We start from the raw sequence: 20,363 nt of genomic DNA, 5'->3' as shown, positions 1-20,363 counted from the left end.
GGAAGCGAAAAGCCTAGTCTGGCTGTATCAAATAACTCAAATGTTCTGCCCCCGCAGTAACCGTCGCTAATAAACAGGCTGCTAGTGTGTGCATGAGAGGAGCGGCTGAGTAGGCCAGCTACGTGAGAGGAGCGGCTGAATAGAGCACCAAGAGTACCCACTAGGCCACTACACAGGTGTACTTTCCCTGCATTGATAGTACAACGATGGTTCTAGAGAACAGTAGTACCCTCCACTTCCAACTGTAGCTCCTTGGCCCTGAGATTCAAGAGTTCAAAACTGGTGCACTATACTAGAAGTACAGTACATAGCACTAGTAGTACCCTCGCACTACTAGTTGAGAAAGTAGTACTATTACTGCTACAGTACGAGTACGTACTCCTCCGTCACATAATGTAAGACGTTTTTTGACACTAGTTGGCGCGTACAAAAAATAGCAAAAACATACCCAAAATTTCTTAATCCACGCCAAAAACTACTAGCTAGTGCGAAAAATTTCTTACTAGTGCTATTATTTACAGTATAATGCAATCCCATAACGTCCCATAATACTAGTACTAGTAGTAAATAATAGCCTCACCCCTTCGCTACAGTTGGAAGGAACGATCTACAGTTGGAAGGGACGAGGCCCTGCGGTTACTACGCTCTTATCTCCTCCTCGCTAGTTCCCCTCCCCCTGAAGAGAAGGCAGTTCGTCGCTGCTCCCATGGATTCGCCAGGCGATTCTCCTCCTCGTCGGGGCGAGGAGACCTTGGACAACGATCCTCTGGGAGAAATCGCACGCCGCTCCGACGTACTCACTACCGCAAGACTCGGTGCTTCCTGCACCAACTATTTCAAGACGGTGCTTAAAATGGCTTGGGAAAAGGCCATGCTTGTTGGTCTTCCATGCGTCCTCGAGGAGAAGGTTCTTCTATGGGACAATCCTTCGAACAGTCCACCGCTCCCTGGCCATGGTTGCATGTTGACTCCGCTAGAGTTGCCGACGTTGAGAGGTAGTCGGATTTTGTCCGATGAGCAGGTCAGTAATGAAGTTTGATCAGGTAGTACTTAGTTATTCCATTTCCATCCCGTAATTTCTCCGCTGCCCACCGTCTTATATATAGGTCTGGGTCGGTGCCAACAAAGATTGGCTTGCATACCTCCGGCCGGATACCACCATCATTTTCACAACATCCACAGCAGTGCGGCCGTTCTGGTAGACCCCTTCTCCACCATTGGGATCGGCCTTCCGGACTAGCTGGGCTTGAATACGTATGATGATGCCCACATGAGATTGAAGAATATAGCAATTGCAGACCCGCCGACAAAGCGACGCGGCTACGACGATTACTATCTCTTTGCGGTGTTCGACATAAGGATTTCCATCAATGCAAGAGGCAGTAACGGCAGAGGCTGGCGCATGTTGGCGGCGGCAGATTTGTACCCCCTACACGTTCGAAGACGCCGTGCGCCATCTAGGCCGCATTTTCGCGGTGACAAGCCAGGGGACTTGTTTCATATGGTTTCCATCCTACGGTACGGGAGATTACAAACGGAATGCACAAACCATCATTTGCATCCCTAACGGTACTCCATTATTTTGCAGGGACCAGTCATCCCGCGATCAAAATAAGATCGCCGATCCTGGATGTCCATTTGCATCCGCGATTCGGTCTAACCTGGAACCTTGTAGTTGACTTTGGCATATTGGGATCAACTATCTTAGCAGTCGTTACCCATGGTACCACTGATGTGCAACATGGTCACCCAATCTACCACGATCGGACCATCACCATCTACCCAGGTATTCCATTTTTAACTCTCTCGCCTTCTCTTTCATTGTTGTACTAGTACTCTACTTACGTACTAGTAGGAGTACTTTTTACCTTGGAGGACGCGTATAGCTAGCTAGGCCCTTGAAGACTTGAACCCACTAGCTTCCACCATTTTTGTTTTTCCATGTCTTACTATCTCATCCATGTAGCCAACAGTGGCTATATATAATAAGCCGGTTATTTTACTTCCTCTATACCGAAGTAGTACTATTTGCGGCACAGTATTACTGACCGCCATATTTGAGCACAACATTATTATGCATGGACCTTGACTATGTATGTCACCATGTGTCCAGATATGAGCTGCCGCGTGTACCAGATGAACGGCGCCGAGTTCGACCCTCGTGATGTTACATGGGTGCAGAGGAACATCTTGGAGAGTACTCGCTTTTCATTGGGGACAGCTACCCCATTGTGAAGTGGATGCCACCTTCCGTGCACGACACGGAAGGCCTGCCGTTCATGAAGCATGGTTGTGTCTTCCGTGCGCACCGCCGGATGAACAACATGTTGGGACACGCTATCCCTAATTTATGCCGCTTCAGCTTGGATGAGTCTCCATCGTGTGGAATGATACGTCTCCAACGTATCTATAATTTTTGATTGCTCCATGCTATATTATCGTCTGTTTTGGACATTATTGGGCTTTATTATTCACTTTTATATTATTTTTGGGACTAACCTATTAACCGGAGGCCCAGCCCAGAATTGTTGTTTTTTGCCTATTTCAGAGTTTCGCAGAAAAAGAATATCAAACGGAGTCCAAACGGAATGAATCCTTCGGGAACGTGATTTTCGGAACGAACATGATCCAGAGGACTTGGACCCTACGTCAAGAAATCAAGAAGGAAGCCACGAGGTAGGGGGGCGCGCCCTCCACCCTCGTGGGCCCCATGTTGCTCCACCGACGTACTCCTTCCTCCTATATATACCTACGTACCCCCAAACGATCAGAGACGGAGCCAAAAACCTAATTCCACCGCCGCAACCTTCTGTACCTACGAGATCCCATCCTGGGGCCTGTTCCGGAGCTCCGCCGGAGGGGGCATCGATCACAGAGGGCTTCTACATCAACACCATAGCCTCTCCGATGAAGTGTGAGTAGTTTACCTCAGACCTTCGGGTCCATAGTTATTAGCTAGATGGCTTCTACTCTCTTTTTGGATCTCAATACAATGTTCTCCCCCTCTCTTGTGGAGATCTATTCGATGTAATCTCCTTTTGCGGTGTGTTTGTTGAGACCGATGAATTGTGGGTTTATGATCAAGTTTATCTATGAACAATATTTGAATCTTCTGAATTATTTTATGTATGATTGGTTATCTTTGCAAGTCTCTTCGAATTATCAGTTTGGTTTGGCCTACTAGATTGATCTTTCTTGCAATGGGAGAAGTGCTTAGCTTTGGGTTCAATCTTGCGGTGTCCTTTCCCAGTGACAGTAGGGGCACCAAGGCATGTATTGTATTGTTGCCATCGAGGATAACAAGATGGGTTTTTTATCATATTGCATGAATTTATCCCTCTACATCATGTCATCTTGCTTAAAGTGTTACTCTATTCTTCTGAACTTAATACTCTAGATGTATGCTGGATAGCAGTCGATGTGTGGAGTAATAGTAGTAGATGCAGGCCGGAGTCAGTCTACTTGTCTCGGACGTGATGCCTATATACATGATAATACCTAGATATTCTCATAACTATGCTCAATTCTGTCAACTGCTCAACAGTAATTTGTTCACCCACCGTAAAATACTTATGCTCTTGAGAGAAGCCACTAGTGAAACCTATGGCCCCCGGGTCTATTTTCCATCATATCAATCTTCCATCAACAAGCTATTTCCGTTGCTTTTTTATTTTTCTTTTATTTTACTTTGCATCTTTATCACAAAAATACCAAAAATATTATCTTATCATATCTATCAGATCTCACTCTCGTAAGTGACCGTGTAGGGATTGACAACCCCTTATCGCGTTGGTTGCGAGGATTTATTTGTTTGTGTAGGTGCGAGGGACTTGCGTGTAGCCTCCTACTGGATTGATACCTTGGTTCTCAAAAACTGAGGGAAATACTTACGCTACTTTGCTGCATCACCCTTTCCTCTTCAAGGGAAAACCAACGCAGTGCTCAAGAGGTAGCAAGAAGGATTTTTGGCGCCGTTGCCGGGGAGGTCTACGCAAAATTCAACATACCAAGTACCCATCACAAACCCTTATCTCCCGCATTACATTATTTGCCATTTGCCTCTCGTTTTCCTCTCCCCCACTTCACCCTTGCCGTTTTGTTCGCCCTCTTTTTTCGGTTTTCCTCTTTTTGCCTGTTCCTTGTTTGCTCGTGTGTTGGATTGCTTGTTTGTCACGATGGCTCAAGTAATACCAAATTATGTGACTTTACCAATACCAACAATAATGATTTCCTTAGCACTCCGATTGCTCCTCTTACCAATACTGAATCTTGTGAAATCAATGCTGCTTTGTTGAACCTTGTCATGAAAGATCAATTCGCCGGCCTTCCTAGTGAAGATGTCGCTACTCATCTAAATAGCTTTGTGATTTGTGTGATATGCAAAAGAAGAAAGATGTTGACAATGATATTGTTAAATTGAAGCTATTTCCTTTTTTGCTTAGAGATCGTGCTAAAGCTTGGTTTTCGTCTTTGCCTAAAAATAGTATTGATTCTCGGAATAAGTGCAAAGATGCTTTTATCTCTAAATATTTTGCTCCCGCTAAGATTATATCTCTTAGAAACGATATTATGAATTTTAAGCAACTTGATCATGAACATGTTGCACAAGCTTGGGAGAGGATGAAATTAATGATACGTAATTGCCCTACGCATGGTTTAAATTTGTGGATGATTATACAAAATTTTTATGCCGAATTGAATTTTGCTTCTAGAAATCTTTTAGATTCGGCCGCGGGAGGCACTTTTATGGAAATCACTTTAGGAGAAGCTACTAAACTCCTAGATAATATTATGGTTAATTATTCTCAATGGCACACTGAAAGATCTACTAATAAGAAAGTGCAAGCGATAGAAGAAATTAATGTTTTGAGTGGAAAGATGGATGAACTTATGAAATTATTTGCTACTAAGAGTGTTTCTTCCGATCCTAATGATATGCCTTTGTCTACTTTGATTGAGAATAATAATAAATCTATGGATGTGAATTTTGTTGGTAGGAATAATTTTGGTAACAACGCGTATAGAGGAAACTTTAATCCTAGGCCTTATCCTAGCAATTCCTATAATAATTATGGTAATTCCTACAACAATTCTTATGGAAACTTTAATAAGATGCCCTCTGAATTTGAGACTAGTGTTAAAGAGTTTATGAATTCGCAAAAGAATTTCAATGCTTTGCTTGAAGAGAAATTGCTTAAAGTTGATGAATTGGCTAGGAACGTTGATAGAATTTCTCTTGATGTTGATTCTTTGAAACTGAGATCTATTCCTCCTAAGCATGATATCAATGAGTCTCTCAAAGCCATGAGAATTTCCATTGATGAGTGCAAAGAAAGAACCGCTAGGATGCGTGCTAAGAAAGATTGCTTTATGAAAGCGTGTTCTTCAAATTTCTATGAAAATAAAGATGAAGATCTAAAAGTTATTGATGTGTCCCCTATTAAATCTTTGTTTTGCAATATGAATCTTGATAATGATGGGACTTAATATGATCCACCTTTACCTAGAAGGCGTTCCAAAAATTTGGAGTTTTTAGATCTTGATGCTAAAATTGATAAAAGTGGGATTGAAGAAATCAAAACATTAGATGTTAATAAACCCACTATTTTGGATTTCAAGGAATTTAATTATGATAATTGCTCTTTGATAGATTGTATTTCCTTGTTGCAATTCGTGCTAAATTCTCCTCATGCTTATAGTCAAAATAAAGCTTTTACCAAACATATCGTTGATGCTTTGATGCAATCTTATGAAGAAAAGCTTGAGTTGGAAGTCTCTATCCCTAGAAAACTATATGATGAGTGGGAACCTACTATTAAAATTAAGATTAAAGATCATGAATGCTATGCTTTGTGTGATTTGGGTGCTAGTGTTTCCACGATTCCAAAAACTTTGTGTGATTTGCTAGGTTTCCGTGATTTTGATGATTGCTCTTTAAACTTGCACCTTGCGGATTCCACTATTAAGAAACCTATGGGAAGAATTAATGATGTTCTTATTGTTGAAAATAGGAACTATGTGCCCGTAGATTTTTATCGTTCTTGATATAGATTGCAATCCTTCATGTCCTATTATTCTTGGTAGACCTTTCCTTAGAACGATTGGTGCAATTATTGATATGAAGGAAGGGAATATTAGATTTCAATTTCCATTAAACAAAGGCATGGAACACTTCCCTAGGAAGAAAATAAAATTACCATATGAATCTATCATGAGAGCCACTTATGGATTGCCAACTAAAGATGGCAATACCTAGATCTATCCTTGCTTTTATGCCTAGCTAGGGGCGTTAAACGATAGCGCTTGTTGGGAGGCAACCCAATTTTATTTTTAGTTTTTTTTTGCTTTTTCCTTCTATTTAGGAATAAATATTTGATCTAGCCTATGGTTAGATGTGTTTTTATGTTTTAATTAGTGTTTGTGCCAAGTTAAACCTATAGGATCTTCTTGGATGATAGTTTTTTGATCTTGTAGAAAATTCCAGAAACTTTCTGTTCACGAAAATAATTGTTAAAAATCACCAGAACGTGATAAAATATTGATTCCAATTTCTGCTGATCAATAAACAAATTGTCTAGGTCGTCCTATTTTGGCTGAGTTTTTGGAGTTCCAGAAGTTTGCGTTAGTTACAGATTACTACAGACTGTTCGGTTTTTGACATATTCTGTTTTTCGTGTGTTGTTTGCTTATTTTGATGAATCTATGGCTAGTAAAATAGTTTATAAACCATATATAAGTTGGAATACAGTAGGTTTAACACAAATATAAATAAAGAATGATTTCATTACAGTACCTTGAAGTGGTCTTTTGTTTTCTTTCGCTAACGGAGCTCACGAGATTTTCTGCTGAGTTTTGTGTTGTGAAGTTTTCAAGTTTTGGGTGAAAGATTTGATGGATTATGGAACAAGGAGTGGCAAGAGCCTAAGCTTGGGGATGCCCATGGCACCCCCAAGATAATCTAAGGACACCAAAAAGCCAAAGCTTGGGGATGCCCCGGAAGGCATCCCCTCTTTCGTCTACTTCCATCGGTAACTTTACTTGGAGCTATATTTTTATTCACCACATGATATGTGTTTTGCTTGGAGCGTCTTGTATGATTTGGGACTTTGCTTTTTAGTTTACCCCAATCATCCTTGCTGTACACACCTTTTGAGAGAGACACACATGATTCGGAAATTATTAGAATACTCTATGTACTTCACTTATATCTTTTGAGTTATATAGTTTTTGCTCTAGTGCTTCACTTATATCGTTTAGAGCACGGTGGTGATTTTGTTTTATAGAAACTATTGTTCTCTCATGCTTCACTTAGATTATTTTGAGAGTCCTACAAAACAGCATGGTAGTTTTCTTTAACAATAATATGCATACAAGATTAGTAAAAGAAAATTTCTTATGAGTGTGTTGAATACTATGAGAAGTTTGATGCTTGATAATTGTTTTGAGATATGAAGATGGTGATATTAGAGTCATGCTAGTTGAGTAGTTTTCAATTTGAGAAATACTTGTGTTAAAGTTTGTGATTCCCGTAGCATGCACGTATGGTGAACCATTATGTGATGAAGTCGGAGCATGATTTATTTATTGATTGTCTTCCTTATGAGTGGCGGTCGGGGACGAGCGATGGTCTTTTCCTACCAATCTATCCCCCTACGAGCATGCGCGTAATACTTTGCTTTGATAACTTGTAGATTTTTGCAATAAGTATATGAGTTCTTTATGACTAATGTTGAGTCCATGGATTATACGCACCCTTCTTCCTTCCACCATCGCTAGCCTCTTTAATACCGCACACTTTTCGCCGGTATCATACACCCACCATATACCTTCCTCAAAACAGCCACCATACCTACCTATCATGGCATTTCCATAGCCATTCCGAGAAATATTACCATGCAACTTACCACCGTTCCGTTTACTATGACACGCTCCATCATTGTCATATTGCTTTGCATGATCATGTAGTTGACATTGTATTTGTGGCAAAGCCACCGTTCATAATTCTTTCATACATGTCACTCTTGATTCATTGCATATCCTGGTACACCGCCGGAGGCATTCATATAGAGTCATATTTTGTTCTAAGTATCGAGTTGTAATTGTTGAGTTGTAAGAAAATAAAAGTGTGATGATCATCATTTTTAAAGCATTGTCCCAAGCGAGGAAAGGATGATGGAGACTATTATTCCCCCACAAGTCAGGATGAGACTCCGGACGAAAAAAAGAAGAAGAAAATAGGCCAAAAAAGAGAAAAAAGGCCCAAACAAAAAAAATGAGAGAAAAAGAGAGAAGGGACAATGTTACTATCCTTTTACCACACTTGTGCTTCAAAGTAGCACCATGATCTTCATGATAGAGAGTCTCCTATGATATCACTTTCATATACTAGTGGGAATTTTTCGTTATAGAACTTGGCTTGTATATTCCAATGATGGGCTTCCTCAAATTGCCCTAGGTCTTCGTGAGCAAGCAAGTTGGATGCACACCAAATTAGTGTCTTTTGTTGAGCTTTCATATACTTATAGCTCTAGTGCATCCGTTGCATGGCAATCCCTACTCACTCACATTGATATCTATTGACGGGCATCTCCATAGCCCGTTGATACGCCTAGTTGATGTGAGACTATCTTCTCCTTTTTGTCTTCTCCACAACCACCATTCTATTCCACATATAGTGCTATGTCCATGGCTCACGCTCATGTATTGCGTAAAGATTGAAAAAGTTTGAGAACGTCAAAAGTATGAAACAATTGCTTGGCTTGTCATCGGGGTTGTGCAGGATTTAAATATTTTGTGTGGTGAAGATAGAGCATAGCCAGACTATATGATTTTGTAGGGATAACTTTCTTTGGCCATGTTATTTCGAGAAGACATAATTGCTTAGTTAGTATGCTTGAAGTATTATTATTTTTATGTCAATATGAACTTTTGTCTTGAATCTTTCGGATCTGAATATTCATACCACAATTAAGAAGAATTACATTGATATTATGCCAAGTAGCATTCCGCATCAAAAATTCTGTTTTTATCATTTACCTACTCGAGGACGAGCAGGAATTAAGCTTGGGGATGCTTGATACGTCTCCAACGTATCTATAATTTTTGATTGCTCCATGCTATATTATCTTCTGTTTTGGACATTATTGGGCTTTATTATTCACTTTTATATTATTTTTGGGACTAACCTATTAACCGGAGGCCAATTTTTGATTGCTCCATGCTATATTATCTTCTGTTTTGGACATTATTGGGCTTTATTATTCACTTTTATATTATTTTTGGGACTAACCTATTAACCGGAGGCCCAACCCAGAATTGCAGTTTTTTGCCTATTTCAGAATTTCGCAGAAAAAGAATATCAAACGGAGTCCAAACAGAATGAAACCTTCGGGAACGTGATTTTTGGAACGAACATGATCCAGAGGACTTGGACCCTACGTCAAGAAATCAAGCAGGAAGCCATGAGGTAGGGGGGGGGCGCCCTCCACCCTCATGGGCCCCACGTTGCTCCACCGACGTACTCCTTCCTCCTATATATATACATACGTACCCCCAAACAATCAGAGACGGAGCCAAAAACCTAATTCCACCGCTGCAACCTTCTGTACCTACGAGATCCCATCCTGGGGCCTGTTCCGTAGCTCCGTCGGAGGGGGCATCGATCACGGAGGGCTTCTACATCAACACCATAGCCTCTCCGATGAAGTGTGAGTAGTTTACCTCAGACCTTCGGGTCCATAGTTATGAGCTAGATGGCTTCTTCTCTCTTTTTGGATCTCAACACAATGGTCTCCCCCTCTCTTGTGGAGATCTATTCGATGTAATCTTCTTTTGTGGTGTGTTTGTTGAGACCGATGAATTGTGGGTTTATGATCAAGTTTATCTATGAACAATATTTGAATCTTCTGAATTCTTTTATGTATGATTGGTTATCTTTGCAAGTCTCTTCGAATTATTAGTTTGGTTTGGCCTACTAGATTGATCTTTCTTGCAATGGGAGAAGTGCTTAGCTTTGGGTTCAATCTTGCGGTGTCCTTTCCCAGTGATAGTAGGGGCAGCAAGGCACGTATTGTATTGTTGCCATCGAGGATAACAAGATGGGGTTTTTATCATATTGCATGAATGTATCCCTCTACATCATGTCATCTTGCTTAAAGCGTTACGCTGTTCTTATGAACTTAATACTCTAGATGCATGCTGGATAGCGGTCGATGTGTGGAGTAATAGTAGTAGATGCAGGCAGGAGTCGGTCTACTTGTCTCGGACGTGATGCCTATATACATGATCATACCTAGATATTCTCATAACTATGCTCAATTCTGTCAATTGCTCAACAGTAATTTGTTCACCCACCGTAAAATACTTATGCTCTTGAGAGAAGCCACTAGTGAAACCTATGGCCCCCGGGTCTATTTTCCATCATATCAATCTTCCATCAACAAGCTATTTCCGTTGCCTTTTTATTTTGCTTTTATTTTACTTTGCATCTTTATCACAAAAATACCAAAAATATTATCTTATCATATCTATCAGATCTCACTCTCGTAAGTGACCGTGTAGGGATTGGCAACCCCTTATCGTGTTGGTTGCGAGGATTTATTTGTTTGTGTAGGTGCGAGGGACTTGCGTGTAGCCTCCTACTGGATTGATACCTTGGTTCTCAAAAACTGAGGGAAATACTTACGCTACTTTGCTGCATCACCCTTTCTTCTTCAAGGGAAAACCAACGCAGTGCTCAAGAGGTAGCATGGAACCGGACTAGAAAGCTGCGACAATGATTCCCGTTGCCCACCGCTATGGATCGTGCCATCCATGAAGAACACCTGGGACTCGAACGTGGAGGAGGACATGTAGCCCATCTATAACGTGTAAGTGGAGTACAGTAAATTGTGAACGGTAGCGCTGTGAATATATGTAGACTAGTCGTGCACAAATTTATCACATGAATTGGAGATGAACTTGTGTGGCATACTGGCATTTGTCCTTTATAATTTATTACTAGTAAATGTGTTATGTGTACGTGCAACTTGTGTGGTTGTTGCACGGGCTCCAACACGCTCTTTGAGAAAAAAAGGTGGCACAACTTTGGATATACGTGACATGGCGGCATCATACAGTAGCATCGTTCGCTATAGTTGTAGTACGCTCCTACTAGGAGGACAACTCCTATAAAACCTTGCGCTTGGCTCTTGCCTCTTCGGGAGGTTCAACAGTTCGTACTCGTGTGAACCTTGCACTTGGCTCTCCGCCTCTTCGGAAGGTCCAACAATGATGATACTACAGTACACATTACGCTTCTGGCAATCTGACACCGATTGAACTGCTGCACGTCCTGCGAACCACCGCGCGCGTGGGCGAGGGAGAGGCGTAGCAAGCAAGCTTCTCCTCGTTCAGCGAGTTGACGGGACACATCAAAGCAGTACTAGTACTAGTCCATACTGCATCCTTTCCAGTTAATATCGCTTAATTTGAAACGAAAAAATACACTAGCGGTCAACATATGTAACAATACTCTCTTTACGGTCACTATATATAGTTTTGCGGTGATTATACGATCAGTAGCTCATCGTAGAGCACCGTATTGCACCCTACTGACCGGCCACATAGTCGACGTGGCACTTTGTTGACTGGTTAAATTGTCACCTGGTTTCTGGGTCCCACCTGTCAGTTGGCAGAGCAAAGAAATCAGCTAAAAAACAAAGAGTGTGGTACATCTACACTTCCAATGCATTTAGCCTTTAATCTAAATCGATATTGATTGACTAATGCACCAACTTGTGCTCTAGGTATAGGCTACATGTCTATCCTTAATTACAGCATGCAACGACCTTCATTTAATCTTCTTCTCTCAATGGTCACATGCACACATAACTTTTGGGCGTTAATTATGCCCTGGTCAATGTGTAAATCTCCAAATGTATAGTCTTTCACGGACGTAGGGAGTAGGTTGAGCACTTGAGCGTGTGCGTGTGTGTTGCGTCGTGTGTTGTGTGCCGCATGGGTGCGTGAGTGTTGCGTGCGTCCATGTGTACGTGTGAGTGTTGCATGTTGCATGCATGCATGCATGCATGGGGCTTACTCCCTCCCATTGGCATGTTCATATTTCAAGCTTCCTCTGTTCCCTCCATATGGTGATACTCCCTCTATTCCCAAATACGGAGTAAAATCCTCCCTCTGTTCCCAAATACGGAGTAAAATCCTCCCTCTGTTCCCAAATACGGAGTAAAATCCTCCCTCTATTCCCAAATACGGAGTATTTGTCTTTCTAGAGATTTCAACAAGTGACTACGTACGGAGAAAAATGAGTGAAGTGAGCGTAGAGGCATAGGGATAATGTAGAAAGGAAGTCTTCACGATCCATTATTCCCCATCTCGGTCAGAGAGAACTATTCAACTAGTCTTCGCAGTGAAGTGACAATACACGCTGCAGCAGATGGGACACTTAATTAATAAGTTGAACCAGCATGTTGGTGTTACTAAATCAGCCTTACCCAGTACTGCCATCATGTTTGCCAGTAGAGCACGCTTCTGTCCTCCATTAACTGACATATGGGCCCTCTTGTGGTAGACCCACATGTCATCGGTGTAACTATTTACAATCCGAAGGACGGTATATCCTGGTAGTAGTAGTAGAATTGAGATTTAATGCACTTTCTTCCCCGTCTTCCACTCTTCTTCCTCCTCTCTTCTTCTTCCTCCTCTATTCCCATCGTCGGCCGTACACCATTTCCCCCCCGCTCACTGCTCACCCGCCCGCGCTATCTTCCTTGGTAGCTCGCGCGTACCATATCCCCCCGCTCACTGCTCGGCCACACGAGGAGAAGCTTCTTTGCTCGCCCGCCCGAATCCACTTCCCCGATGGCTCGCAGGCACCGAAAACCCCAATGGCAGAACCGACTGACACGCAGAGCCGTGATTGGAATTCCCTCCCCGATGTTCTCTTGGAGCAGATCTATAATCGTATGGACCTACTCAGCACCGTCCGTCTGGCCGCATGCTCGGTGTCTTTGTACCGTCTACTCGTCTGCAACCTGCCGGCTCTTTTCAAGACACCCTGCTTGCTTATGCCCAATCCTCGCAGGTGGCCCAGACACCGACTTGATGATCCTACGGAGGTTGCCGTGGTGCCCCTCGACATGCTACCACTACCCATCCACCTGCCCTTCATGCGCGGCCACTACTGGGCGGGCATGAAGGCCAACTGGATCGTCCTCATCCACCAATTCGGTAGTCCGTGGCGTCTCGTGGATATGTACACCCAGCGAGAGATCACCCTTCCATCTTTCGATACCACCGCCATCGAGCCTCGCGGCCCGCCGGACACTCCTGCCTACTACGCACGAGACACGTCGAGCTTTTGGCTCGACCTCTATTTGCCTGAAGGCTGTAATCTGCGAAGTGCCCACACCATCAGAAGACTACATGGATTACAAGCTCATTGCCGTGTTCAACATGGGATTAGTCTATCTGGAATCCGGTCGCCATACATTTTTATGGCTCATCGTCGATCCTCTTCACCCAACACTTCTGTCTGATGCTATAATGCACGATGGCATCGTTTATGCGGTCGACGCATAGATTGGCTGCCTATACTGGTGGAATCTAACGTCGTGTAATTGTTCTATCTCATCTCATCTTTACCTTAAGAATACGACTGCCTGTTCATTGTTACAAATTTAGAATATATAATTTGTCTATAACCACATCATTGCTATATGTTCCTCTCATTTCCTAGATTTTTATGACCACACATGTTATTGTCAGACTTGGTATGAGAACAATTGGTATCTAATGATTGTTAGAATAGATATTATGAGTATAACCTCATGATTGCTATATGTTACTATCATTTCCAGGATTTTTATAACAACGCATGTTATTGCTTAGAGTTGATATGATAACTGTAGTAAGTGCTATGGTAGAATATGAAAGCCATTGGCTTATTTTTTTAACTTGGGGTATGATTATGACCACGGCATTGCAATTCTCTGTCTATGATATGTGTCACTGTTATAATAATCTTAATTCCACACATACTCTGACATGATTGTTTATTTTTGTCCTTTTGGTCTCCAATTTGAATTGTTGCAGTAGACGCAAATGCGCTGGCCTTCATGATTCCAGGACCTGGAATCATACCAGCCGATGGGTGGTGGTTTAACGCTCGTTCAGCTGACGGTGGTCATTTGATGCTCATTTGCACGTACCAAATTGACCAAACCATTTCATCAAACCACATGCAGTACAATGCCTGGGGCATTCGTGACATTGATGGCGATGGCTGCTTCGTGTTCGAGAAAGATCCCAGCTCCGTTGGGCCAGGCGTATTCAACTGGAGGCGGGTTTACACCCTCGGCAACCACTCCATGTTCCTCGGGCTCAATTATCCGATCATCCAACCAATCATCGATCATATCACCGGCGATGATTACCGTGCTATGCAACTTCCATTCGCCAGGGGGGCTGTGTTTACACATCATACCATGGGTTTCATGAATCACCATATCCAGAGATTCGTCGACACAGCTTGTTGTGAGATAATCTTCAGTGTGTGAAAGGCATCAAGATTCCATGCGATGGATGGCTTTTGCAAACCCGACATGCGGCGATGTGGTTCATGCCAACAGCAAATATGCACAACTTGAGTCGTACTGATATGTAGACTGAGCCTTGTATTCTGCTGCTGTAGCATGACCCTCTTTTGTTGGACTATTGTTAGTTTGAAGCACTCCTCTGGTTTGAAGGATAGATACCTTTTTGGGATGAAGTGCATCCTAACTCACCTGCGCAGGATGTACTGATAATGATTATGGAGATGTTGTGCAGTATATGTATATGTATATATATATATATATATATAACTTAGGCTTCAAGTGCGTACTTGTTAGTTAAACCTATGGTTAAAATGTGACACTAAATACGACTAGTAAGTAGTACAGTAGCAGTACTAGTATACGTCGGTCAAGTTATTCATCATGTCCACACATTGAATTGACGTGACAACACGCTGCGCGTGAGGTGACACAAGAATCCGGGGGGCGTGTTCGGGTATTCTGGACATCAGATTTGGAGTACCACTTATCTGTCGAAATCTTTCATCATTCACTTAAAACAGTCGATTGATCATACATTGAGTACCATATAACTGGAATTAACCCATGCAAGTCGAAGAAGGATTGGCCGATGCTACCGGCTGGCGTCAAGTTCGATCCCACGGATCAGGAGCTGTTCGAGCACCTTGAGGCCAAAGTGAGTGCTGACAGCGCGAGATCTCACCCTCTCATCGATTTGTTCATACCAACCATCGACAGCGAGCACGGCATATGCTACACCCATCCTGAGAAATTTCTAGGTAAGACACCGATTGACTGTCTACTTGCACAAACATATTCCTTTGTTTATAGCTCTATTTTTCTTTTTAGACGCAGACCTGGTGAAGCAATTACAATTTGACAGTTAATAAAAAGTGAAACAAGTGACTGCAACATGCCAAAGATGTTATGAAAATGCCAACTACGTACACTAAAACCTGTATTCGACAATACTTCAGGTATCACACTGAGTGGCCTAAGCAAGCATTTCTTCCAGTGCAACTCCAGGGCGTTCAAAAGGGGCACGTGGACGCGTCGCAAGATACAGTCGGAGTGCAGCATGCACGCGATGTAGCACAACACCGGCAATACCTTGCCGGTGATGGTCAACGGCCGGCAGACAGGCAGCAAAAAGGTTCTGGTGCTGCACACCAACAAGAACTTCGACCGACAAAGGACCAACTGGATGATGCACCAGTACCACCTCGGAGACCTGGAGCAAGATGAGGAGCGGGAGCTGGTCCTCTGCAAGATTTTCTACCAGACGAACACTAGGGCCAGGAGTAAAAAGATTATAAGTTAGTTTGGTATTGGTACTTGTACTACCTTGTCGTCCGCAAGTTGGTATTGTTGTTAACGATCTTTTGGTATGAACTTGGCATCTGTTCCAACCATCATGCCGAGGGTCGACGTGGATATAAAGCTGATTCATTTGTTTTGAAACGAATTTTCAGGCACCTGACTTTTATTTGATGGGTAGCATAAGCACCTGCCGTTCGAATTCCCAGTTCTCCAAATTTTTCAAAACAAGTGCATGCTCTTATTATCACGGTGAAAAAAACAATATCCCTGCTGCATCCCAGTTATCAGTCTGTACTCGCAGAATTCTCTCGTTTATTGAGCACGTATATTGTTTTTTCAGGTCGAGCAAGTTTCAACTGGGCTGTAGACTGCCCAGGCTTGGTTTTGTTTTTAGCAGGCCCAGCCCATGACGACAACGGGGCACAAAGATCCAGCAGGTATCTACTGGCCTCTGGCCCGCCATCGTTAGTTATATTTTGTCTTACAACATCCGCAGGCACTTTTTTTTACTGGATCAAATACACAGCCCCTTTCTATTTTCCTCTTGAAACGCATGTACTACATCCGTTTTCTAATCTCTACCTATAGTTTTACTAGTTCATATACATGTATCATTATATTGAAAATACATAAAATTCACTTTTCATATTTACATCCTTATTTTTGTTGTTGTTTTCCCTCCCAGCGCTGATTTTTTTACCACTCGTTTTCCCTTAAACCAACTCAATTGTCCCACGTTTTATTTGCTTACAAAAACGAAATGATTTTTTTGGCAAATCAATAAGTTCTTAAAAAATGTTTATCATTTCGGAATTACAAAAGTTCGGACTCCACAGAAATATGCAAAATAAGGTTGAACTTTTTGACCGTGGTCCTCGGCAGAAAATGGGTTGTAATAAATTACTTAAGAATTAGCAAATGGGCTGCAAATTATTAAAAAATAGCAAATGGGCTCTATGTTGTCTGCCACAGATTTGGAGGCTGACTTGTGGGCCTACTAAGTTCATGCGTACACAAGGTTTATCAAAAAAGAAACTTAGTCAACAATCGACTCTACCACCGTCAGACCGTTAGATGTCAATCTAACGGCAATCGTGCTTCTTCAATCTCTGATCTTCCTGCCCCAGCCGCCCAAACCAGCGCCGTCGGAACCGCCTGCTCCCGCCTCCCGTGGCCGGCTGTGCTGTCGGGCAGGCCTCACGGCCCCATAATATACTCGCATCCCTGGCCTGTCTATCCCTCTACTCACCCACACCTCCTGTTATTTTTTGGCGATGGCAGCCGAACCAGTCAACCCTCGTACTCTCCACCGTGTGGGCAGCCACTGTCGTGTCTTCCCCGGCTCCGTGTCGTTCCCTTCGTAGGCCTCGCCGTCGTCCACTGCCTTGGTGCTCTCGGCGTGGCGTGATCAACGTGGTCAACGAACGACATCCATCAGAAATGGACTGTACGTGGAGAGGCTGACAGCTGGGTCCACGGCCGCACACAAGGAAATGCCTCCTTATTATGCGCAAAATAATTATTCCTCCACCTGACATCTGGGACCCGCCGGAAGGGCCTCTGTATTTCACGAAAAAAACGTTCCCTCCGCTGACAGGTCGGACCCACCAACTATGTCTTCGCACGCAAGGAAGTGCCTCCTTATTGCACACAAAAAAATGAATACCCCCCTGCCAGCTGGGACCCACCATAGTGGGAGGCTGACTTGTGAGCCTACTAAGTTGACGGGGACGGAGGGCTTTGTCAACTTAGTCAATATGAACGATTCTAGCTCCATTGACCGTACGATGTCCATCCAACAGCCTTAGTGCTTCTTCAACCTCTGGTCTTCTTGCTCCAGCCGCCCAAAGCAGCGCCGGTCGTGCCGCATGCTCCTGCCTCCCGTGGCCGGCTGTGCTGCCGTGGAGGCCTCACCGCCCCTACTATTCCCACCACTGGCCAGGCCCTGCGGCGACGGCAGCCTCACACCGCAGCCGAACCAGTGAACCCTCGTACTCCTCTCCGCGCAGGCTTCCACTGCCGCGTCTTCCCCGGCTCCGCGTCGTCCCCTTCCTATGCCTCGCCGTCGTCCACCGCCCTGGTGCTCTCGGCGCGGCGTGGTCAACGTGGTCAACGAACGGCTTCCATCGGACGTGGACTATACGTGGAGAGGCTGACAGCTGGGTCCACGGACGCAGCAAGGAAGTGCCTCCTTATTACGTGCAAAATAATTATTCCTCCACCTGACAGCAGAGACCCACCGGACAGGCCACCATATTTCGCGAAAAAAACATTTCCCCCTGACTGCTGGGACCCACCAGCTACATCTTCGCACGCAAGGAAGTGCGTCCGGGCAAAAAAAACGATTCGCCCCCTGACTGCTGGGACCCACCAGCTACATCTTCGCAGGCAAGGAAGTGCCTGACAGTCGGGACCCACCTGGTCGAAGCGTAAGTAGCATTGTCATTCTAGTCGCGAACGTGTACGTACATACTGGTCGATGTAGAGGCGCGCACGTGTCGTAGTAGAGGCGCGCGCGTAGCATGTACATGTACGTACAGCGGCCAGTGTGCAAGAAAGAAAATACGGCCACATACGTACATACGGGCAGGGTCTCGAACGCCTACTCGCGCATACGTACGACCAGGCCTTGTGTACATGGCTGGGTCAGAACGGAGAAACAGCGTCGTCGTCGTGTTCATGGGGAGCCAACCGGCTGGGTCGGAACGGAATGCATCGTCGTGTTCATCGGCAGGGCTTGGACGGAACAGCCGATGGAAACGAGGCCTGGCGTACCGCAGAACGGAGGAAACGGCCTTGTGTTCGACCGGCCACGTTCGAAACGGGATCCTGTTCATCGAGAGGGGTCTGGCGTACCGCAAAACGGAGGAAACGGACCTCCTACGGTCGAAACGGGGGTCCTGTTGATCGGGAGGGGTGTGGCGTACCGCAAAACGGAGGAAAGGGACTTGTGTTGGAGCGCTACGGTCGAAACAGGGGTCCTGTTCATCGGGAGGGGTGTGGCGTACCGCAAAACGGGACTCCACGGGATACTGTTCATCTCCACCGTCGACCCCCTCCAGCCTCCACGGGCTACTGTTCATCCACCGTCGAACCCCTCCAGCCTCCACCTGCGACTGTTCATCCACGGGCTCCTATTCATCCAGCCTCCACCGCGCGCTACTCCACGGGCTACTATTCACCCAGCCCTCTTCACGGGCTCCTGTTCAACCACCCCTCCACGGGCTACTGTTCATCCAGCCCTCCACCGTCTATTGTTCATCCTGCCCTCCACGGGGTGGTCCTGTTCATCCTGCCCTCCACGGGGTCCTGTTCATCCAGCCCCAACCGGCTCGAATGATTGGGGTCCTGTTCATCCACCCCCACCGGGAACTGTTCATCCAAACCCCCCAGCAACGCTCACTGTTCATCCAGAGGCAACGCCACGGGGTCCTGTTCATCCACCCCCATGGGGAACTGTTCATCCAAAGCCCCCAGCAACGCTCACTGTTCATCCAGAGGCAGCATCGATCGACTTCAGTTAGCAGCAGTAGCGAAGGAATCGCTCGATCGGGTTCAGTTATCAGCCATCGATCGATCGCTCAGGTTTAGTAACGTGTAGCCTGCAGTGCAATCGCTCGGTTCAGTTAGAGCCCAACGCCTCGCTCGGGTTCAGTTAGAGCCCAACGCCTCGCACCCACGCGCGTGCATGTACGAGAGAAACACGCATCGCTCAGCCCCGACCACCCACCGTAACCGGGAACACCCCGCTATTTTCCTCGCCCTCGCTTCTACCACGGTTTTTTCCGTCATGGACGGGCCAAAGAATGTCATGCAGCTGCGTCTCCGGCCCGCCCAGGACGAAAAGCCCATTTTTTGTCATGATTTTTAATCATAGAAGTAGGACCCCACCACATCTATGATGATACCATGTTTTGTCACAATTATCGTCATAGAAGTGTCATAAGTATGACAGAAATTTTTTTCGTTCGGCCCAAAATGTCACGGATGTGTCTTCTTTTTGTAGTGCATGGCGCCGCGATGCCTCATCAGCTAGGACGCGAGTCGAGGCCAGGCCAGGCGGCGACAGCTGGGACGTGCTTCCTTGGCGTCCCCGATAAAGCAAGGGGGGCACGTCGGCAGCGCATTAAATGCGTTTGTCGGACGGTCCCAGAGGATAGGCTCATCCACTGTACCCTTTCTAGCTCCTGTGTGCCACTGTGGTGACCCCTTTGTGCCTATAAAAGGAGGCTCGAGGCGACCAGGAGGGGGATTCGGCTCTTTTGGGCAAGTTGCACCTCGTAGCTAGTTCAAGAACACAAGAACACTCAAATACATCTACCAAAAGTAGGACTAGGGTATTATGCATCTTCGCGGCCCGAACCTGGGTAAACGATCCGTGTGCTTCCTGTCAGACCCGCTCTTTGCACAACCTCACGCCCGCCAACCGTAGAAGGGATCCTAGTGACCCCATAGGTGTCGTTTCCACCG

Source organism: Aegilops tauschii, chromosome 7 (assembly GCF_002575655.3).
Source record: "Aegilops tauschii subsp. strangulata cultivar AL8/78 chromosome 7, Aet v6.0, whole genome shotgun sequence".
In the NCBI taxonomy this organism is placed as follows: domain Eukaryota; kingdom Viridiplantae; phylum Streptophyta; class Magnoliopsida; order Poales; family Poaceae; genus Aegilops; species Aegilops tauschii.
This window is presented reverse-complemented; position numbering follows the sequence as displayed.